Raw genomic sequence first — 8,593 nt, forward strand, 5'->3', positions numbered from 1 at the left:
TCCTGAGCTTCAGTGGGAGTGCAGGCAAAACTACACGTTGATCACTGTTGGCTGGTGCTTCAGGTCTCCTCACCACAGCTCTCTCCAACCACTGCTGGTTGCAACAATGGTGACAGTAAAATCAAAAAAGCTTGGGAATCAAGGATGAGTTTTGTATTAAGTATGAAGCCACCCATCATGCATTGCAGCATGAAGCTTTTTTTGTTTTGATTGTCACCATTGCTGCTGTGATTCATATGCAAAATCTTGATGTCTGTGTGTGCCTGCCTGATATCTCAACTGAAACTTTTTGTTGTAAGGTTAACCAAATATAAATCATCAAGATGAATGTTTTGTCATCATCAACATGGAGGTTCAACAATGCTATCATAAACCCCTGACACTTTCAGCAGTCAACGAAAACTAACAGGGACCAAGATTGCTAAAAGATTACAGGGACAACTAAAGCAAACACTGCTCACCACAATGCTGATTTCAAATGAAGCAAATATCAACATCTAAACCTTCATGCTACAATGCATTCTGGGAATTACCATAGTATAAAAGTCATCCTTTGTTCCCAGCATGCATTGCAGCATTTCACCGTTTTTTTAGATTAATTTGCTGATTCTTGATGTCTGTGTGCATCTAAATACAGATTTTAAAAATGTTAGGCTATGTGCATGTTTAAAAAGTATCTGATTACCACAGTAGTGTTGAATCTTTTGTTATAGTGGCACAGTGTTTGTAATACAATATTTGAAATTCTCTTAAAGGGATAGTTCACCCAAAAATGAATATTCCCCAATGATTTACTCTCAACTCATCCTAGGTGTATATGACATTTTTCTTTAGACGAATACGATTGGAGTTAATACTCCACGAGTCTCCGGGGGTTAATAAAGGCCTTCTGAAGTGAAGCAATGTGTTCATGTAAGAAAAACATCCATATTTAAGACTTTATCGAGTAAAATAACTAGCTTCCGGCAGACAAAAAAAAGGACCCAAGTTAAAGTAAAGAAGTATGGGCTCTGACTTGAGTAAAAAGTAGTCATTACTACTCGTTTTAGTGTCACGCTGGTAACTGGACCTCACATCATATTAATACATTAATACAAATTAACTTAGATTTCACATTTTGTTAGCTAATGAATGTATCCAACCTGAACAACCAACATGTAGAACAGGGCTGGACTGGGACAAATTTTCAGGCAAGGAAACCTGTGGTAAAACTGTCGTTAATTTTCGTAAGGGTTCTGTTGTTGTCTAGCCTATAGCCCTAAACCTATAAAACAATGTGAATATTTGTCTGCTAGATTACTACTGTAACTTTACAATAGATAATAATGATGTCCTTTGAGTGATAATAAATGGCTGCTACTGCTAACAGCTGCTAGCAGTTTAATGCTAAACTAAGTAAACAAAGAAAAAAAAAACTACAAAAGCCTATTCACCTTATTCCGCCCCGCCCACTTTTACTTCTATCCAGTACTTCCGTTGTAAACCAACTTCCGGTTTAGCGGACCCTCATTCAATTTCGAGGAGAACTGCAGAGAAGTCTCACTGATAAAATGTCACATAAGATAAGCTAATTTGTGCCAAATGTGCTATGTACGTGCGTACCAACAGCACAGCAATGCACTGTTTCTCGGGGTAATTTTTAAACGACTTTTAGGTGTTTATATGACCCATCTGCCTGTCTGATCGCAGCCCGGCCGATGTGTAGTGTTTAGCATACATTAGCCACAAACATCTAATGTTGTAATGGTCTCACTACAGGACACATACACATGCTATACCTTGTTTGAAAGCTATGGTCCTCTAGAATTCAGTCGCTGGATTTATTTTACAGCCATTACTTGTGTTAGAGATCAAACCATAAGAAATTGCGGCTAGCAGTTAGCTAAGCTAACGTTACCCTCTTGTTCATCTAGTTGAGGCTCTACTTTCTTTCTACACCAGTTCGTGGCTATTTTTTTTTTCATCTGTTGGCTATACACTGCAAATGTATCTGGTGATTAAGCAAACAAACTGTGGTGTAATAATGTTTCAAACTTTACATGTAGTAGTGTTTGTGCACATCTTCATAACTAAGTAATAGCTATTAGAAAGACACAGCTATTAAATAATTTGATTGTGGCATTGTTTCAAAAGCTTCAAGTAAAATGTACTTTAGTACGTTGCAGCAGTTGTTAATAACCATAGGCCAACGCATTTGGCTATAATATTATAGTCTATCTACTTATATCAAGACAGATAACAGATTGGACCAGGGCAAACAAAGCGCTAAGTAGCTAAACCAGGAAGTGAGATTACGCGGATGGCGCCACCCAGTGCTACTTTCGGAATAAGGTGAATAAGGAAATTCCGTTACATCTGACGTCACACATGCCCATACTCGAAAAAAACTTTCCGAAACTTGACAAACCGGAAGGAGCATTTTTGGAACAGAAATACTCCTTCAAACGTACAATTTAATTTTTGAAACTTTGTCCATGTTTAGCATGGGAATCCAACTCTTTAACAGTGTAAAAAACTCAGTATGCATGAAATAGCATTTCACCCCCCCTTTAATGAAAATAATGTCAAAGATGGTTAGAATAATCAAATGTAACAATTTATTACGTCAGGTAAATGTATCATGCCAATTTCATAATCAATTAAAAGATAATCGATACAAAACATCAAATGCTCTGGAATAAAGAGAAGAGATGCGAACCCAACATAAAAATACATAATGCTGAATTCTTTGAGGTCCTTCAACATCATGGGCTCATCTGAGTAACAGAAGGCCCAGAGCTCTTTGCAGCATTTCATTATATAGACAGAACCTCTATCACATGGAAACAATGGCTAACAATGGAAATTTGCATTCAGAGGTTACACCTTTTGGGGGATTGAGACCATTTGCCAGGAGACCACCTTCCTTTGTGTGCTAGTTATCTCTAAACTCTTAAAACCTTATTACCTTTTGTTTTACTTATTTGGAAATGAAACATTTGTACCAGTCGCACTGAGACATTTCAAATGATACCAAACATGTATAATACTCTGTGATAATCATTCACATTAAACTATATATTTTCTTGGGGGAATTCAGGTGATCTGAGAGAGAGGGGGTGAGGGATGAGGGAATGAAATGTAGATTAGGATTACTCCGAGGTGAGACTTTCATCTCGATAGTGCACAAGGGTGAGTTCAAATGTTAATTTCCAGAGAGGTCCTTTGTCCTCTCAGGGCCTCAAGTAGACTGCCTGGCAAGTCTTACGATACACTACAGTATATGAATAAATGCGAGTACATAGTCATACAAAAACTACATGAATATGAATATAGAGTAAAATAAAAGATCACTTTAAAATTAAATAAAAAACCATCAGATACAGCAGTATTATCTTTGAACTTCTTGCAGAAAAAAATAAAATAAAAAATCAGGTACAAATGAAATTTATCTACTATAAATGATATACCAATTCTTTAAAGTTCCCATGAAATCAAAATTGACTTTTTTTTTTCTTTTAGTATGAATATGTTAACCTTACTGTTATCTAAGCTAGTGTGTTCCAAAACAATGATAAAATTCCTATTTAGAAGATATAAGCATTCAAAACTTACAGTCTCTCACTTCTGCCAGTATGGATCAATGATTTTGATGACATCACTCTGCACTTCAGATTTTCTGTCCAATCAAATGCTTTCTAGAATCTAAAGTGTCCCACCCCAGTCACTTGTGTAAGGGTCAGACAGGTCAATTTAGCTCAAAAGGGAATTATTAATTAATTTATAGGTAGGCTAATTCGAAAGAATCACTTATTACAGCCGAGCAAATGACTCATGCAGCGTTAATTGAACGGGCGTAACTATCAGCTCTGCAGCGAATGTAAATATCCAAACTAGTGAAAACACTATTTATTAGCAAGGTAACTTAGATCAGCAGTTTAAGACATTAAATTCGGAATATCTTGGGCAGCCAATCACGTGGTGTGTTCGCGGATGGATGGAAAGTCTTTTGAAGTTGGAAGCGGGCTTTGCAGTCAAATCGTTTAACCGAAACTTTGCAGTTTAGACATGATTCCTATTATAAGAATACGAACCATTTTACACAGATTTCAATCAAGCCATCTTCTGAATTAAGAATGTAGCCTATGATCGTACTGATAGGAAACAAGATACACTTTTATAACAATTACATGACTTGTATGTGATCTAAGCATAATAGTAACATATATAGGTCGTAGACATGATATAGAATTATGTAGTTGAACGATGTTTGATTATAAGTCAGTCAGAAATTGTTTAGGGACAAATTTATGTATTTTGATATGTAAAATCTCAGTCTCTGTGGTTTTAAGAGATTTCAACCCTGGGGTCATTCAGAGGTCCTTGAAGGAGGTCTGTTTTAAATCCTTTGTCTTAAGATCAAACCGTTATCTTGGTGCATCCCGAGCTATGCCATCTCTGAAGCAATCAGTCTCTTCCAAACTATCAAACGTTGACACGTTTTTCCTTTTGCTGGGCTCATCTCTTTGAAGCTTGCATGTCCATAAAGTTCTTAGCTGAGGGATTTTGTTGGTTAGCTCAGACCGGCTGGAGCCTGAATTTTATGGTTCTGGATTGGTGATTTGGGGTCTGAGGTGTGAGTTTTGTGGGAAATTATGCTTGAACGAATCATCTTCAAGATTAATTTGTGTTTGGTTCGCCCTCAAATCCTACACTTGTTCGCACATTTACTATTCTCTACATGGTGAACATAGTGCACTATATAGGGTACAGGGAATGATTCAGACAGTGTAAATATGCTTTCCACTAAGTCGAATGAAGTCTGGTTTCATGTGTGAAATGAATCGCCGCAACGCGACACAGTCTGCTCCGGTCCAGAGACACGATAGCACAGAGCGGATCATATGCACGAGTCAGCGCATAGCTACCACAAAACATATTATCACCCTTTTGAATTCTGCACAGAATGCTCTATTTTAAAGCAGAGGTCTTCAGTCCTGCTCCTGGATGGCCACTGTCCTGAAGAGTTTAGTTCCAACTTGCTTCAGCACACCTGCCTTTGTATTTTCAAGCAATCCTGAAGAGCTTGATGAGCTGATTCAGGTGTGGGTGATTAGGGTTGGAACTAAACTCTGTAAGACAGTGGCCCACAGGAGCAGGATTGAAGACCTCTGTTTTAAAGCAACATGGATGAGATTAGGAGAAGAAACAGTCAGAAATTAGGGGGAAACTGCGACTTTACCAAACTCAACTGCTCTGGCCGAGCTGTGATATAAAATAAATGCTATTGGCTGGCTATTTTTAAAAAGGAGAGGAGCTGTTCGATATGTCCCGCCCTCTCTTCCTGTTTCAGTGGAAATTAAGTCAACACATTGAATAATGCTGCGCATTTCAAGGCACTTCAGTGGGCCTTTAACAAAGTATGGATGGAATTTACAACTGTTAGTTTTTTTTAATGTTGATTAAATGAACCGATCCTCTTTTGAACAAACCTCATGCAATGTATTAAACTCATCTGAGCTGATATAAACCATCTTAGTGGTGTGTCCATCTTTCCATCTGTTGTTCTCTGAAATGATCACCTGTAGCACAGATACAACAGTACATTTCTCCTATTAGTGGTTCATTGTGGTAAAGCGCTAGTATGTGTGGTTATAAATCACCATCACGACTGACAGCAATGAATGATGAATTATGATACCATATGGGCTATTCACGAACACATAATATCAGAGCTAAGAGATGAAGACAACAGTGGGTACAGGTGATGACAAGGTTAGATTTTTTAAGTTGCAGTATATGTCCTTACATTGGCTAAACTTGTTGCATATTCTGACACATATTCTGGCACAAAAGATGATGCTAGGTGTATAAAGGATGATAATTTAGGAAATATTATTCAGTGGTGGATAACTTCAGCCAGTGTCCAATCATGTCATCCCATTTCACAGTGGAAAGCAAGATAAAAAAAAGAGGATTTGATAAGCCTACATGGTAAATACAAACTATTAATAAACAGAGTATGTTAGATTTTGACCCGAAAACTATTGTAAATCCAGTCCTGGTGCAGATCATTAGTTTTTGAACAACCTTTAAATAAGAACAATTATACAGAAGCATATTAATGGATATACATGGAACCAATTTTTGTTCTGTATATCTAGTTCATTTTATTATATATTTAAATATATTCATTTAGTATTTCTATATTTATTTCTGAAAATGGTCTTTTCAGTAGTGGATGTGTTTAAATCAGTCAATAAAGGAAGACAGTGTTTTGCATTTCAGAGGAATTTGACAGTTATAGAGAATCTGTGTCTAAGAATATTGTTAAATGGAAAACTTGACCCATGCCATCCGACGACTAGCAAAACTCCCCAACAAACCCCAACAAGTAACATGACGTCAGCTCTTCCTTCCCAGTTTGCTTCATTTGAATGGACAACTGGTCAATGTTACAAGATGAAATATATTTGAATCGCTAAATAAAAAACACTCTGATAAAATGACTTGATCTATTGGAATATAAAAAAAATATTACCTTTTTTCAGCATACATTGAATTTATATCAATTAAATGACTGACAGCAAAGTTGGTGATGAAACGGAACAATGATGAAATCATCTACAAAAATAAACGGACAGGATGTGTACCATGCAGTTTAAGTTTCGCTTTGACTATTTAAGGTGGACTAGTGAGATTCTTGAATATATTCTTTCAGACACAAGCAGTGAGAGTTGAAGATCGACTGTGACAATGGAGACACAAAGGATCCTCATGAGGAGTTTGGCTGTTGTGGTTTTTGCATCTGTGATCTGGACTATAACAGGTAAAGTGCTTGAAACTGTTTGTATATCATTATATCTGATGGTACGGTGCAGAATATTGAGGTTTACCTTGTTCTTCAGAATCAGCAGGTGATAATAGGCTGATCACATGCTGTAAAGTCGTCTCCAAAACAAAGTTGACTGATCCTATCATCGGTTTCAGGCTGCTAAAAGTCCTCCATGTCTGAAGGCCATCGTGTAAGAATCCCAGCTCTACTCTAAAGAAAACAAGTCATGATTAGAGATCAACAGCATCTGATGCTAGATTTCTGTTTTAACTTTTTCATTCTCTTTAACAGCTTTGAGACTGAACGAGGAGAGTTCTGTCTTGATTGGAGACAAACATGGGTGGAGGAGGAAGTTAAGCTTTTGTAAGTTAAACCCAACAAGTGTGGTGAAACATACCTGAATTTGTAACAACATAATCTTATAAAGTGTTGCATGTTTAGTATGCAGTGGTATTCTTGTATCCAAATTGTGTTTGTTTTTTTACAGAAGAGCTCAAAGAAACAAAAGCCTGACTTCCACGCCACCACCAGCATCATCCATCAGTAAACTCACTCCTGTGGGAGGATCTTCCCAATCAACTGAGATCATCAATCATGAATGTCTAAAAGCAAACTTATAATGAGAACACATCTACAAGTAGTTCCTTGTTTTAAAACATTTCTAAAGTTTAAGAGATTTTGCTGTTGTATTTTGAAAATATTTAACGTGACAGTTAGTAAATTAGGTGTGTAACGTGCTCCGAGGATATGTGTTTGTGTTGTTGTTTTTGCTGTCACTTTCTCCGCTTCTTATACTGTCTATGACTAGAGCAGATGCGTTTACTCTGATCGGTCTCGGTCACGAAATCCAGTGAGAAGTGCTTGAATTCAGCGAAGAACACAAATGTCTCAGTGATTTAAACCAGTTTAAAGGCAGATGAAACAGCGCTGACAAACAGGAGAAACACTGCGCAACGATACTGTCAGAAGGATTTTCCGTCTACAAATTCCCATCATTTACCATGGATTAACTGTAGCATTAGCCTAGTAATATTAACTGCACCATGAAATGTGGGATATACATATTGAATTGTATTATATTATTAATGTAGACGATGTATTAAAGGTGTAACCCTTCATTCAATTTGGTACAGACACAATGTCTGAGTATGGACCAGTCAGATCAGAAGACTAAATTCGCCTGCAGAGAATAAGGATGTCACAACAATAATGAGCCACTCACACAAGGTATAAGGTGTAACTGAATATATTGTTTTGTTTGGAATTCAAAACTTGAATTATAAACAAATAACTAATGCATAAAAGAAATAAAAATAAAATACAATGTATACTTTAGAATAAAAAAAATAAAAAAATTCTTCAAACACCTCTTGTCTTTCTTATGGGTTTCAAAGACTCAAAAGATAAGTATAATCACTTGTCACACTGTTTATGTAAATTAATACACTCTAGGTTTCACTCGTTTCACTCAGTTTCTTTGAAAAAATAAAATTAAAAAATAAATTCAAATTAGGCTAGTCACCACACTGAATGTCACCTTATAGCAGAAAAGCTTAATTTAGGATATAATCAATTAAAGTTAAACTCCTTGTTTGATCCCTTTTAAAAATTTATGTTGGATAGATTTCTTCTTCTAGCTTTTAGTTTTCAAAAAAATATATAAAAGGAAAAATATAATGAAAGCAAATCACATTTGATCAAGCAAAATCGTTAATAAACAACAAAAATCAAAATCAAAATAAACCCAATAAATTCACATTTAAATTCCCTGCAGTTTCC

Source organism: Scardinius erythrophthalmus (assembly GCF_964197995.2).
Source record: "Scardinius erythrophthalmus genome assembly, chromosome: 25".
In the NCBI taxonomy this organism is placed as follows: Eukaryota; Metazoa; Chordata; class Actinopteri; order Cypriniformes; family Leuciscidae; genus Scardinius; species Scardinius erythrophthalmus.